Genomic DNA, 15,137 nt, shown 5'->3' with positions numbered 1-15,137 from the left:
TAATGTCACTCTCAAGCCTGCAAATTCTAAATTTGGAATCATAAAAATACTGTGATTTTCCACAATTTTTGTTTATAATGAAAGATTGATGTGGTACAAAGAAAAATGAATATTCTCCATGGCTTCTGGGAGATATGATAGGGAATGGCTAAAACAGAAGGGCACTTTTGAAAGCACATAAATGAACAGTATTCCTCAATCTCAACATTTTGATGTGCTTTAAAAAAAAAATATATATATATGTATATATGTGTGCATATATATATATACACACACTTTTCCCATCAGTGAAAGATTTCAAATAAACATTTAAACCCTATTAGAAAAAGATCTAGTTGGCTTGTTGCTTTTAAAGCACTAGTTTTTCCAGAAATGATTTGTGTTCTGTACCTTGTTCCCCACCAAATGTTCATGGTTCATGTTTAATGTAAGAAAATTGAACTTAATTTATCAGAATAACACACAGAACTTAGTTTGGAAAGCTTAGATTTGGGTAAGAGAAAGTTTTTTTTTTTTTTTTTAATTTTGGTGACCAATTAACATGCAACCAAGATGATGCTTTTAAAAATGAAAAAAAAAAAAACTTATAAAAGCTTTTAAGATGATTTTTTGTCTCTGTTTTGTCCTTTGGCTTCTGTGATTGGGATCTATCACCCCCTGACAGACCATCTAATTGTCAGAGATGTTTCTCTTGCTGCCTTTTTTAGGCAACTGGGCTTAGTGTGTGAATGGGTGGTGTGTGGCAGGGGGGAAGAGAGGCACAAGGGCAAGATCTAAGGAAAGAGAAAGGAGAGTTGGATTTATTTTTGGCTTTGGCTTAGAACTTTTTAATCTTCATTTTCCTGGTATAAAGGGGTCGGGCCAGTTGTTGTGTAACATTCCTCCCAAAGCTCAAGCTTAATGGGTCTATGAAAATCAATGTTGCTGTATAATTGTAGGACTTTTCCTCTGTTCCCATAGAGACAGCTAGCATGTTGCCCTCACACTGGTCTAGCTGCTAGCATATGGTCATTGCCTAGTAAGTTATCTATCATCTGTCTGTCTATCTATCATCTATTTTATGTACTATAAGATACTTATTATCTATTATCGTGTACATCACTTTGCCGACAGAGTTCTGTATAGTCAAAGCTATGGTTTTCCAGTAGTCATGTACAGATGTGAGAAAGTGAAAGCTGCTCAGTCTTGTCCAGCTCTTTGCAACCCCATGGACTATACAGTCCATGGAATTCTCCAGGCCAGAGTACTGAAGTGGGTAGCCTTTGCCTTCTCTAGGGGATCTTCTCAACCCAGGGATCCAACCCAGGTCTCTTGCCTTGCAGGCAGATTCTTTACCAACTGAGCTATCAGGGAAGCCTCACGGATATGAGAGTGGGACCATAAAGTAGGCTGAGCGCCGAAGGATGATGCTTTCGAACTGTGGTGTTGGAGAAGACTCTTGAGAGTACCTTGGACTGCAAGCAGATGAAACTAGTCAATCTTAAAGAAAATCAACCCCAAATATTCATTGGATGGGCTGGTGCTGAAGCTGAAGCTCCAGTACTTTGGCTACCTGATGTGAAGAGCAGACTCATTGGAAAAGACCTTGATGCTGGGAAAGACTGAGGGTAGAAGAGGGGATGACAGAAGAAAAGATGGTTGGATGGCATCACCAACTCAACCGACATGAGTTTGAGCAGCTCCGGGAGATGGGGAAGGACAGGGAAGCCTGGCGTGCTGCAGTTCATGGGGTCACAAAAAGTCAGATACGACTTAGTGACTGAACAACAACAATTTTCATCTACATGTCTATCTATCTATCTATCTATCTATCTATCTATCTATCTATCTATCTATCTAAACTTTCTATTTACCATCTCTCTATCCATCTATATATCTACCATCTGTTTATGTGTCCTTATCATTATCATCTTCTATAAACTAATAAATTCTATTCCCTTGCTTCATCTGTTCACAGAAGATCTTAAGCTTTGATCATTCTTGCTTTCCACCAACATTACTTCTCCTAAACACCATCTGTATATGTTAAAATGAAGTCTTTAGTAACAGTGTTAGAAAGATGTGAGGAAAAGACAGACATGATTTACTGTGTGAACTTGTGTGAGTCTCTGGAGACCTCACTCCCCTTCCCCAAATAACACAGGACAGTATCTTTGCCTTCTTCTCAAGGCAACACATGCTGGTCGATAGAGACCCAATCTTTCACAGGAGATTTGGCGCTAAGCAAAAGGGAATGGTTCTGGGTCATTTATTCTTGGTCATTTTTGTTATTTCTTAAAAGGAATGCATTTTTTTAATGAAGATAAAAACTAAGGATATTGTTCTAAAAATGAAAAGATCTTTTCACAATTTTATCTCTGTTGTCCAGAAAATCTGTTATGGCTGCAAGGCCACATAAATATCAGATAGTAAATGTCAACTTATTAATTTTGTCATTCTTTGGGATAATATTTTTGATAGTTCAAAATATAGAATGTATGCCATACTTTATACCGTACTTCAAGGCCCATTCAGAATTATGTTTGTCCTTTCCATAAAAAAAGAGAAGCTACCAAGCTATAAATTTGGCCATTAAAATATATATAGGTACATATATTTTATACATTTTAATACTTATATATGTACACACACATACACACACATACACATGCCATCTAGGTATTTTCCTACGTGGGTAGCCACAGCAGAATGTGCCCTTAAAATCGCATTCACTGGCTACACATTCTCACTCTTTATTATGAAAATCAAACAAATGAATGATCCTTATTCTTTCAGAATTTGAGTGTTAGAGTAAACCAAAGCAGGCTTCCATAGGTATTAGATCCCAGGACAACGGGCGTAGGCCATGACCCCAGGTTGACTCGGCTGCAGTGGGTCACGAGAGCAGAAAGGGCGCTAAGGTCATCATTCATGTTAACTTAGGGTGTCAGTTTCCCCTGCATTCTGCCCTTACTCTTCCCTTTTCCTTGGATTTCCCTCCATCATCTCACCAGGAAGCTGGTTGTGAATTGCATCATCTCAGTTGAGTTCAGTTCAGTTCATTTCAGTCGCTCAGTCGTGTCTGACTCTTTGCAGCCCCTTGGACTGCAGCACACCAGGCCTCCCTGTCCACGGCCAACTCCCGGAGCTTGTTCAAACTCATGTCCATCGAGTCAGTGATGCCACCCAACTATCTCATCTTCGGTCATCCCCCTCTCCTGCCTTCAATCTTTCCCAGCATCAGGGTCTTTTCAAATGAGTCAGTTCTTCGCATCAGGTGGCCGAAGTATTGGAGTTTCAGCTTCAACATCAGTCCTTCCAATGAATATTCAGGACTCATTTCCTTTAGGATGGCATCATCTCAGAGCTGAGAAAAGGAGTACTAGGCATCTTTTTGGTGTGAATATTTCAAAGTCCCAAGGCTTCAGAGGAAGGTAGAGAGTGTGGGGAGGAGGTAAACATGACAGAGAAAGAGATTCACAAGGACAAGGGATGTATTTTCATGTAAAATCTGAGCCTTCCCTGTGATGGAGGAGTCTTTCTATGTGCATCTTAGTAGGATGTGAGGCCTGTTTCCTATCACACCATAAAAAAGGACAGAATAGCTACTTTTCTGACTTTCTGGTCAGCAGTATTGGGTACCTGGCTCCTGCTAAGGGAAGTCCATGCTCCCATACAGGGCTTGTCACCCAAGAAGGCAGGACATGGGAACTGGGCTTATGTATCTCCATGGGAGTCCAGGCTCTAGCAGTGACAGTTAATGGCAGAGGTGTCTTCTCCTGCCCACTTCTGGCCCAGGTCTCCTGCCTGCATCTCTGCCTGCGTTGCCTCCTGTCCATCAAAGTCTGGCTCTACACAATCCCGGATATTCTGGGACCTAGCTAAACTCATTTTAGACTCAAATTCATGAATATGAATTTTGTGTCTTGCAGCTAAATGTCACGATGGATACAGATATTAACGATGGAATCTATGAGAAAAGCAAATCCTATTTATCTCCCACTTACACTTGAAACTATGACAACACAACAGCCTGAGGAGCAACACACCCATCCTTGTCTGGGTCTTTCCATGAACCATCAATTCTCAATGATGTTGACCACAACGGTGTTAACTCCTTGTGTCCTTAAATATTATTGAGGACAGCAAAGAGTGAGTGTTTATGTGGGTCGTATTTGTTGATGTGTGCTCTGTTACTAATTAAAAGTGAGACATCTTAGAATATTTATTAATGCACTCATAATAAAATTTCATGGTATGAATAACATATTTTTATGAAAACTTATCAAGAAGAGGAGCGACTGTTTTTGCAAATCATGTCAGTGTCAGGTTTAATGAAAGGAGCTGGATCTTTGTCTCTCTTCCTGCATCGATTTGCTGCAGTCAATTAATTATTGGGTTAAAATAGGTTCAGATAGAGCTGAGTGCTTTACTAGCCTGCTCAGGTAGCTGTGTATGTTGCCCTCTGACAGCACATAGAAACTTGAACAGAGTACATTCCTATTAGTAAACAGTTAGTGGTTGTGTGGAATCTAGACCTATGTCCTCAAATGCTTTGGACTCTGACTCTATTGCATTGATTTATCTTGTACCTGGGCTCTTTGACCAGGATTTTTTTTAACATCATGCATTACTTCATTGGAGAAATCAGATTAACAGAGTTATCCAGATTTTTCATATGTGAATATATTTCATTGTGCTTAGTCGCTCAATCATGTCCCACTCTTTGTGACCCCATGGACTGTAGCCCCCCAAGCTCCTCTGTCCATGCAATTTTCTAGGCAAGAATACTGGAATGAGTTGCCATTCCCTCCTCCAGGGGATTTTCCCAACCCAGGAATCGAACCCATGTCTTTTGTGTCTCCTGCATTGGCAGGCAGATTCTGGGAATCTCCAGATCCTGGGAAACTCCCCATAGATCATTATATAATAGCAAAAAAAAAAAAAAAAAAAAAAAATCACATTTTTTAATCATCACCACCCAACTCATTAGAATTATCTCTAGGTACTGATAAGCTGTCAAGCTCAGAGTAATAGATATAAGTTTGCCATATTTCTAATTTTCACCAGAGTGTTCTCATATTATCATTGGCAACAAATACAACCTGTTGTTTTCCTTATAGTGACAGGCTCACTTCATTTATTTTCTAGGAAATGTCTTCCAAGCACTCCAGCTCTGAATGATCAGTTTGTCTGTCAGTCATTCTTTCGAATAAAACTGCTACCCCATTGAAAAAGCAGCTGGTTCAGCCTGCAGCTCAAATGCTTGACGAGTTCTTTTCCTTGACACACGCTTGATAAGCACCGTCCCAGGGTACGCTGCAGATGAGCCTTGTGTGTGCCCTGAGCTTACCACACAGAAGATGGAGGATATGCGTACATGAGGCTTAAAATTTAATAATGTTGATCTTATTTATAGCTTTACCAAGGTCATTCTTCAGTGTGTGTGTGCACAAAGACACACACACCGAGCTGCAAGGGCACCACATAAATAGAGAATACCCGGGTTGCTGGTCCATTTTGGTGCTGCGGTCTTGCCTTCTGCTTGGACAGCCTTCTTACACATCACTGCTTTTCACCTTCAGTGCAAACATAAGCATAGTGAAAAAAAGCAAGTAGCATCTTAATTTTACGAGGAAAATAGTTTTGACCTTGCTGATATCCTGCAGCTGTCTTGGCACCCAGGGCTCTGTAGACCACGGTGAATGGCTGGCCAGTCCAGTCACTTTCGAGGCTCTGAGAGACTATTTTCCACCTACCCCCTCTCCTAAAGCTTCAGGTACCCCCCTCTCCTTTTCGTATCCTTGTAAATTTGGAAGCAGTCTGCAGAGACCCTCCCCCTGTACCCACAGGCCTATCACCTCCCCTAGCCTCCCTAGATCTGTGCCACAGGCAAAGCCTCTTACCTTTTCCCAATGGATAGTAGGTGCTCCTGTCTAAGGGCCCACAACTGGGACTTCCATCTTTGTCTACTCAGGTATAAACCTGCAGCTCCTGTCTCCAAAGAGCCGACTCATTGGGAAAGACCCTGATACTGGGAAAAATTGAGGGCAGGAGAAGAAGGGGGCAACAGAGGATGAAATGGTTGTATGGCATCACCGACTCAAGGGACATGAGTTTGAGCAAACTCAGGGAGGTGGTGAAGGATGGGGAAGCCGGGTGTGCTGCAGTCCATGGGTCACAAAGAGTCGGGTGCGACTTAGTGACTGAACAACAACAATGGCTCCTTTGAGAGGCATAATGAAGATGTATTTTGTGTTCATGCTGAATTGCATCCTTTAGATTGCCTTTGGGGCAGGGTCACTAATAGTCACACATCAGCAATGAATTTTTGTTTATAATAGAAAACATAATAAATAAAAGAGCTTCCCAGGTGGCACAGTGGTAAAGGGTTCACCTGCCAATGCAAGAGATGGGGGTTCAATTCCTGGTTAGGGAAGATCCCTTGGAGATGGAAATGGCAACCCGCTCTAGTATTCTTGCCTGGGAAACCCCATGGACAGAGGAGCCTGGCAGGCTACAGTCCATGGACTTGCAAAAGAGTCAGACAAGACTGAGCACACACACAGATAAAATTAATAAATAAAATAGATTTATAATAAAATAGAAATGACTATAAATGAACATCTTTATATTTTATACATTTTAGATTTATCAATTCGTTAAAAGACATAAATTATTATGTATGATTTATATATAAAATTAAATATAACATCTTTTTAGCAAATGACTATTGGTAGAGACCATAGTTTAAGTATGTCTGAGCTGAAGCTTTTAAAAAATAAGATTTTTTAATCATATAACATTTTTTTTGTATAAAAGTTGAACTTCTCTAAGCTAGAGTATTGTTAGAAAGACTCACATTTTATTCAAATTGTTTTTCATTTTTTGGCACACATTACTGCTCACTTTGGCTATTTTTTTTTTTTTCCAAACTGGTCATCCCAGATGGAATTGTTAATCTCAGTGGGAATTGTTAATCCCAGTGCAGGAGACCAGGAAAATCTGATGAGAAAGCAAGGCCACTCTTAGCTTGCACCTTCCCCCTGTCCAGTGGTTTTTGATTTGTGAGCAGGCAGGACACGGCCACCCAACCTTCAGCCAGGGCCTGACAGGCAGACTCACTGGCTAACCTCTGTTAGCATCACTGGATTGTTTGGTGCTGGTGAAACATACGAGGAAGACAGCCAGTGTGGTCAAGGGTGAAATTGAAAGCCTTGGAGATCGCAGGCTGGCCCGAATCACTAACCCCACATTTTAAAAGACTTTCCGCACCTGCGGCAGCGTGGAGACGTGAGGGTGGAGCAGGCTTTCTCTTTACCTTTGGGCTTCTTTGCCCTTGGAGAGCTCACGTGTCTGGGAAGATGCTGGTGTAGGGCTCCATCTACAAGAAGTGTATTTTCCCTGGGGAACGTTACAGTTTTCAATGAGCTTTGAAAGCACCCAGGGCGAACCAAGCATGTTCACTCTGCTAAACGTCCCTCCACCTATCGGTTTTCCACGGTTTTATCACTTTGCAGTAGTTACAGTTCACGAATCCACACGTCGTTACGTGCGACCTGTTCATTTTATTCTGTTCTGTCAGCCATGCATTTGGTCATTCAATAAATGTCCCATAACTTGAGGAGTGTGTCTCCTAGTCAGTTTGGGCTTACAGAGACTTCACTTAGATCAAGTCCTCCGTGGGAAGGAGAAGAACAAACAGACTTCATCGTGTAATGGGAGCCTCCTTGAAATGGTCTAGAGCAACATGATTGTTTACATGGTATAATTTTCTAAAATTTTGAAATAATCCGTGACATAGATTTTATGAAGAAAAAAAAAAAGCATGAGCAGTTTTCTAAAGAAAGGCATTGCAGGAATGCTGAAGCTGTGTTGCATGTACATGTGCCTGACTCACACACGTGGCTGGGGGGCCAGCAAAAAAGCAACACACACAGTTACGCTTGTCTGTTTGAAATTCCATGGCTCCTAACGGCAGAATCATCTGCTCCACACCATCTGCCAGCTGAGGAGGGAGCAAACATAACACGTGCAGGTACTGTAATAGACAATCTAATTAGTGTACTAAACCCTAATTTATTGGGGAAATTGTAAACATAAAAACAGTTATAATTTAACAAATCTCTTCCTTCACCGCTCTAATGAGCACTCTGCTTGCGCTGAGTTATTATGCACAGTTTTCTATATTCTGTGGCAAGGTACCCTTTCTCACTACATCACAGGGATGTTGAAATTACACTCTACTACTTGTCTGCACATTTCATTCACATCTGCAATCATGATCAGAATTCACCCGACAATGGAACTGCTTCGTGGCAAATATGAGCCGAATTGGAAAGTTCTGTGCCAACCTGGCGTCAATTCTGAGGAAGCTTGAGGACCCCCCAGAGGAGAGACTCCTCTGGCGACTTTTCAGTCTGGGAATGAAGCAATCGGAAACCATTTCTCTCTCATGAATGCTTCTGCCAGGTTCTTCATCCTCCTCCTCTCCTACACTTCTGTTTTCCTGTTTTTTGTTTACCTCCCCTTCCTTTTATTCTCCCCTTTAATCTTTATCTTCTTTGTAAACCTGGGCACCCAGGCCCTTGTTTTCTACCTGAATGAGAGGTGAGTGACGAGTCACAGGCTGTTGAACGGACCACCTCCTACCTTTGTATCCTAATGATGAAACAAGCTTTTGATTAACTAGGAGTGCCTTTAAAAGACGAGAGTCAATAATTCCACACAGGTGTATTTGAAGACTATCAGACACTGAGATTACACAGAAGAAATTAAGCTGGATTTTGCATCACATGTGAGCTAGGACTTTCATGCTGCTGCTGCTGCTAAGTCACTTCAGTCGTGTCTGACTGTGTGCGATCCCATAGACGGCAGCCCACCAGGCTCCCCCATCCCTGGGATTCTCCAGGCAAGAACACTGGAGTGGGTTGCCATTTCCTTCTCCAATGCGTGAAAGTGAAGTCGCTCAGTCGTGTCTGACTCTTAGCAACCCCATGGACTGTAGCCTACCAGGCTCCTCCGTCCATGGGATTTTCCAAGCAAGAGTACCTGAGTGGGGTGCCATTGCCTTCTCCGAGGACTTTCATGCTATAAATTCTAAATACACTCTAAAATGTGTTGCTAGCCGGGCCAAACTGACCTTGATCATAAAGCATATTTGGCAGGCCGGTCTCCCTCTGTTATCTATAGAAGTTTCACAGGTTCATTGCATCACATGGCTTCATGGACAATCTTACACACAGGCAGGACAGGTGGGTGCCTGTGATTTATTGTCACAATTTTGGAAATGCTGTGAAATTCAGCAAACATGGACAGGTAGCACTTTTGCAGGGACTGGCTTAAGTTTGGACTGTAGGACATAGCTCTCAGATGACAATAGTTTTGACATGGTTGTTGCTTGATGCTCCTCCTTTGGGTGGCAGGATCGATGGAGCATCGCTGCTAAGGCTAGTTCATGACCAAAGGAACCCTCCCTCTAGGCTGCACCCTAGTCCCCCCGTTCCTCGGCTCAGGAAGCCATCTGTGAGACATTTCCTTTGGAACTTATGGCCAGAAAAGGCCCTGCTTATTCCAAGAAACACACTTTCCCTTTCTCTCTGACAGCTAAGAATTGTACACTTCACATTTTACCTTGCCAGCAAGCAGGATTACCATCGAGTGTAATGCTCCACTGTGCCAGACACTGTGTCCCTCCTCATCTGCATGTTTGAGGTTTTCTTTTCCGAGATCTCACTGTCTATTCCTGTTTGCTTGAGTTGTATTAATTTGTTAGGTGTGCTTTCTGTTTGAGGAACTCGAGCTGCATACCTATTTCTCCCTCATCTATCTGATTGCCTCTTATTTGTCAGCTGTGGAGCTAAGGACCACACATTCACTCTGATGTTCATGTGTCTGCCTCTCAAGTGTCTAACTGAATGCATGGAAAACGGATACAATCAGACAATTGCGATGCTGATGTAGCAGTTGTGATGGAGAGTGGTACAAAGGGGAGAGAAGAAAGAAGGAGATAGAAGCTTGAGCTGGGTATCAGGGAAGGGATGGAGCAAAGGGTGAACTAAATTAGAAGAAAGAATTTCTCAGGAAGACAATCACAAGCAAGGATACTTCAGCAGAAAACCCCAGAAGCAAAGGCAGCTTCATAGGAAGGAGATGTCCATGGTCAGAGAAGTACCTTTGGACAGACCTGATGGCCTCAGAGTCAGGACCCAGAGATGCCACCGATAGGATGTACACATCATAGATTTCACTATTAAAAAAAACACTTTGGAATTTTAGGCTGGGGGTGACATCATTGCATGCTCATGTTGGTGCTGTGTAAAAATAAAATAAAATCTGTAAATGTCAGCCGAATTAAAGTGCATTTTAAAATAACCCCAGTAACATTTATGGCAGAATTCGAAGGCATACCCACATGTATTCATAAAATGAGGATCCAACCATGTGACTCAAGCTGGTGTGATCGTCTGATTCCCCTTCCTGGAGTACAAGGTATAAATAGCCTCTACTTAGGCACAGCTTAGTTATGTTTCTCTGATGGTCAGTTTATAAAAGTTTGATTTTGCTAATCTGGGCTACAAATTTTAGAGTGCTTTGAAAGCTGCTCTTGCTGTGTCTGGGGGCCAACACATACTGAATTTCTGGAGGAGGCAGCATTTGGGTCTAGGCAGGTTATACTCTCCTTGGAATCAGTCTATCTTGATAGCCCATGGAGATGGATTTGATCATCGCTAATGATACCCCCATGGATTTGATCATCGCTAATGATAACCAAGAGTGCCCCACTCATATTTCAAGGGGACAGTAACCTTTTGGCTACGTACTGTCCAGCTGCAAGGAGAAGGCCATATGTGCCAGAATGACATGAGCTACGGAGCTGGGGATTACTTGGCACAGACATTACAAAGATGCGTTCAGTCCTGGCACTTCCAGAGCACATAAAACGTGTAAATGAATGCTCAGGCGGCCTGGATGTGGGCCCCAGCCTGTGTCGTTCCCATGCTTTGCCTGCCTGTGGCTTAGGAAGCGAGGCATTGACTTGCCTTTTGGACAAATCTTTCTGCTGCTCTGCCCTAGTTATTCAGTTCAGCTTCAGGAAACGCTGGCTTCATTGCTTTATCCATGAACTTGCTTTCAGCAGAAGTCACTGTGTGATAGAGCTGAGAGTGTACCCTTGCCCTTAGTGTAAATTCTCTCGTACTGAGTAGAAGGTGCTTGTTTTCTTATGTCCCTTTTGTTGTTGTTGTTTGGTCGCTAAGTTGCGTCTGACTCTTTGTGACTCCCTGGACTGCAGTGTGCCTTGCATCCCTGTCCTTCACCATCTGCTGGAGTTTGCTCAAACTCATGTCCATTGAGTCAGTGATGCCATCCAACCATCTCATCCTCTGTTGACCTCTTCTCCTCCTGCCTTCAATCTTTCCCAACATCAGGGTCCTTCTCAATGAGTCGGCTCTTCCCATCAGGTGGCCAAAGTATTGGAACTTCAGCTTAAGCATCAGTCCTTCCAATGAATATTCGGGGTTGATTTCCTTTAGCATGAACTGGTTTGATCCTCTTGCTGTCCGAGGGACTCTCAACAGTCTTCTCCAGCACCACAATTTGAAAGCATCATGTCCCTTTACTTCATTCATTTGTTATTGTAGTTAACCAGTCAATAAACATTTACTGAGAAAATGGAATTTTCTAGCACTCTGTTGGGCTCCATGTACATACCTGTGAATAAGACATAGCCCTATCTTTGCAGAATCCATAGTCTGGTAAAGACAAGCAAGTGGGTAATCCCAGTGAGATGGACTTCATGTCCTGACATAGTTGGTGTTTGAGAAGAACAGAAACTGAACAACTTCCAAGGTGTGTGTGTGTAGTCGTGGTGGTGGATGAAAAGTTGCTTTCACCTGTTTCAGTAATGTCTGGAATTATGGGGAAAGTTAATCACAGTGTCTTCAAATACTTTTCCAAGCTCTATGAGTTGCCCTGCAAACACTTCCAGGCAAAGATGGAAAGGCATTTCTGTGAAGCTGTGGTTCTCACCTGAGGGTTATTTTGGGCCCCCGTTTTCCCTGTGCCCAGGGACATGAGCAGAGTCTGAAGACATTTCTGCTCATCATGTCTGGGTGGGGCTGGCAATCTTTGGCATCTAGTGGGTGCAGGCTGGGGACGCTGTGAGATGCCCCTCAGCACACAGATCAGCCCCCATAGCAACTCATCACTTGGGGGCTTAAAGAATATTCATTGGAAGGACTGTTGCTGAAGCTGAAACTCCAGTACTTTGGCCACCTGATGTGAAGAACTGACTCATTGGAAAAGACCCTGATGCTGGGAAAGATGGAAGGCCAAAGAAGAAGGGGGAGGCAAAGGAGACGATGGTTGGATGGCATCACTGGCTCAGTGGACACGAATTGAGCAAACTCCAGGAGATAGTGAAAGACAGGGGAGCCTGGAGTGCTGCAGTCCATGGGTCACAAAGAGTTGGACATAACAATTGAACAGCAACAACAAAAGCATCAGTGTGCCAAGAACATAATTTATTTTAAAGTAATAAAGCACGCACACACACAGAGAAGATGGTTATGCTAGCCACAGTATGTGGCCAATGGCAGTGAAGTACATTCTGTTGCATGAAAGAAATCTCTGTTTACATTCACTATCCTCTCCTATGCCCCAGTCATTTCTTGGGTCCCAGATAAATGACTTTCTTTATTGGACCAGTTTTTGAATATAGATAGACATTTTATTTCCCCAAGGTTCTTCCAAATGAAAGTCGCTCAGCTGTGTCCGACTCATCATGACCCCATGGACTATACACTCCATGGAATTCTCCAGGCCAGAATACTGGAGTGGGTAGCTGTTCCCTTCCCCAGGGGATCTTCCCAACCTGGGGATCGAATCCAGGTCTGCCACAATGCGGGCGGATTCTTTACCAGCTGAGCCACCAGGGAAGCCCTAATCTGGTGACAAACAGGGCTTCTGTGGCCGCCCTGGGGGCCTCCTGAGCCCGCATCCACCTTAGTTATCACTGCTCACCCCACTCTCTCCCCCAGGACCCCCAGGACTCGGGCCTGGCCTCTCAGGGGCCGTCTGTCCACCCTCCAGCCGCTGCCCTTCTCCAGCACTGGTTGCGATGTGCTGACACCCGGCCTCTGCCTCCCCCATCCTGCCACCAGCTGGTCACAGTCCTGAAACCAGTCTTTGATGGTTCCCTTTTAGTGACCATAGATAACTCTCGGAGGAACTCAGCAGATGAGTCTTTCTTGCAAAATTTCCCCTTTTATTTAAAAAGCACCTATAGATGTCTCAAGTCCTGGAGTCTAAGCACCTGTGCCTTGCTCACATCCATGTGCTGCTTTCAGATGAGGCAATGCAAGAAGGCTTTGGTTCCTCTTCTCAAGGGTGACTCCTTGGTTCTCCAGACGAGGCTTTGCTGATGGTTGGGTGACTGGAAAGCTTCTTTGGAATGGCTAAGCTGACCACCCTAATGTTTACTTAATAATGCATTTTTTATACAAATTCTTGTTCACATAAATAATTGGATGTTCTGGGCCATTATAAAAATCAGGTCCTCACGTGCTGCTCTGATGTATCAGATATTTGGAGACTCAGATTTGGTCTTCACTGTTAACTTAGACACAGTTTTTGTGCCTTATAATGATCTTCAGTTCAGTCGCTTAGTTGTGTCTGACTCTTTGCGACCCCATGGACTGCAACATGCCAGGCCTCCCTGTCCATCACCAACTCCCGGAGTTTACTCAAACTTATGTCCATTGAGTTGGTGATGCCATCCAACCATCTCCTCCTCTGTCGTCCCCTTCTCCTCCCACCTTCAATCTTTCCCAGTGACAGGGTCTTTTCAAATGAGTCAACTCTTCGCATCAGGTGGCCAAAGTTTTGGAGTTTCAGATTCAACATCAGTCCTTCCAATGAGTATGATCTTAGATGTAATCATTTCATTCAACCTAACAGCAACAATGATGATAGTGGCAAACATGTATTAGCCTCTTACCAGATACCAGTCATTTTGCTAAATAGCCATGTGACTTGATAGAGTATCAATCTCACAAAAGCTCTATGAGACGTTTCTTATATTCTCTTCGTTTGGCTGATGAGGACACTGTACCTTTGAGAAGCTGTTTTGTTTCCTGAGGTCATTGACACCCAGTGGGAGACTTGATTAGAATGAAAATCATCTTTCTTTTTATTTTTCATATAATGAATCATATTTCCAACTGTTATTACAGCTTGGCAATGGTCATGATTTTCATAGAAAGTAATATACAAGAACTCTGAATTGACACCCTAATCTTCTAAAATCATTACTTATGAAAATGTCATGTATCTTGACTGTATTTTACAAACAGAGAAAGGGCATTCTGACATAAGCTTGGGTTCCGCAACCAGCCACCTCTCCCAAATTTATTTGTATCCTTTACTTACGGCTGTCGTTATAACTTTATTTTATCCCCTGTCACAATATATATGCCTCAATATCAAATATTCATTGGGAAAATTGCACATCACATTTAGAGCTGCTATGTAGATTGATTTTGCTATTGTTTATAAAAATATTGCACATAGATGTTTGAAAATTTAGCAGTGTCAGTATTTGCATAAAAACAGATTAACTGGAAATCACAGCTGAGTGAACTAAATCAATGGTTTAAAACTGTTGTAGAAAAATGGAGTCCAGTAGATACCCAGCTGCTTGGAAAACCCACCCTTTGTTCACCTCTGCTCCAAGTCCACATCACCCTGGGTCCCAGCAGGGCATGCCAGGGGCTCATGAAGATTCTGAGTAGCTCTCCATCCTCACCCCCTCATATCTCCACTGCCAGCTCAAACTCCTGCCATCTTGAACTAACAGAGAGGCCTCAACAGGATGCAAACCAGAATGACAATTAGTCAGTTGAAAAATTCAGAGTACACAGGGAGTCAGAAAACTGATACAATATGCTTTCAGTATTTTATTAAAACACTAAAGATACACATTTACACTCATTTATTAATGTTCTGATGTAAGGCCAAAACGTTTTCTTTGAGTGAAGATTGGCTAACTCCAGACTGGCTGGAGTTAGGTGTCATTTTTCTTGGATAAACCACAATCATAATGCCTTGTATATAATTTCCAGATTTAGTACTTTAAAATGGAATGCATGAAATTTTGA

This window comes from Muntiacus reevesi, chromosome 3 (assembly GCF_963930625.1).
Source record: "Muntiacus reevesi chromosome 3, mMunRee1.1, whole genome shotgun sequence".
In the NCBI taxonomy this organism is placed as follows: Eukaryota; Metazoa; Chordata; class Mammalia; order Artiodactyla; family Cervidae; genus Muntiacus; species Muntiacus reevesi.
This window is presented reverse-complemented; position numbering follows the sequence as displayed.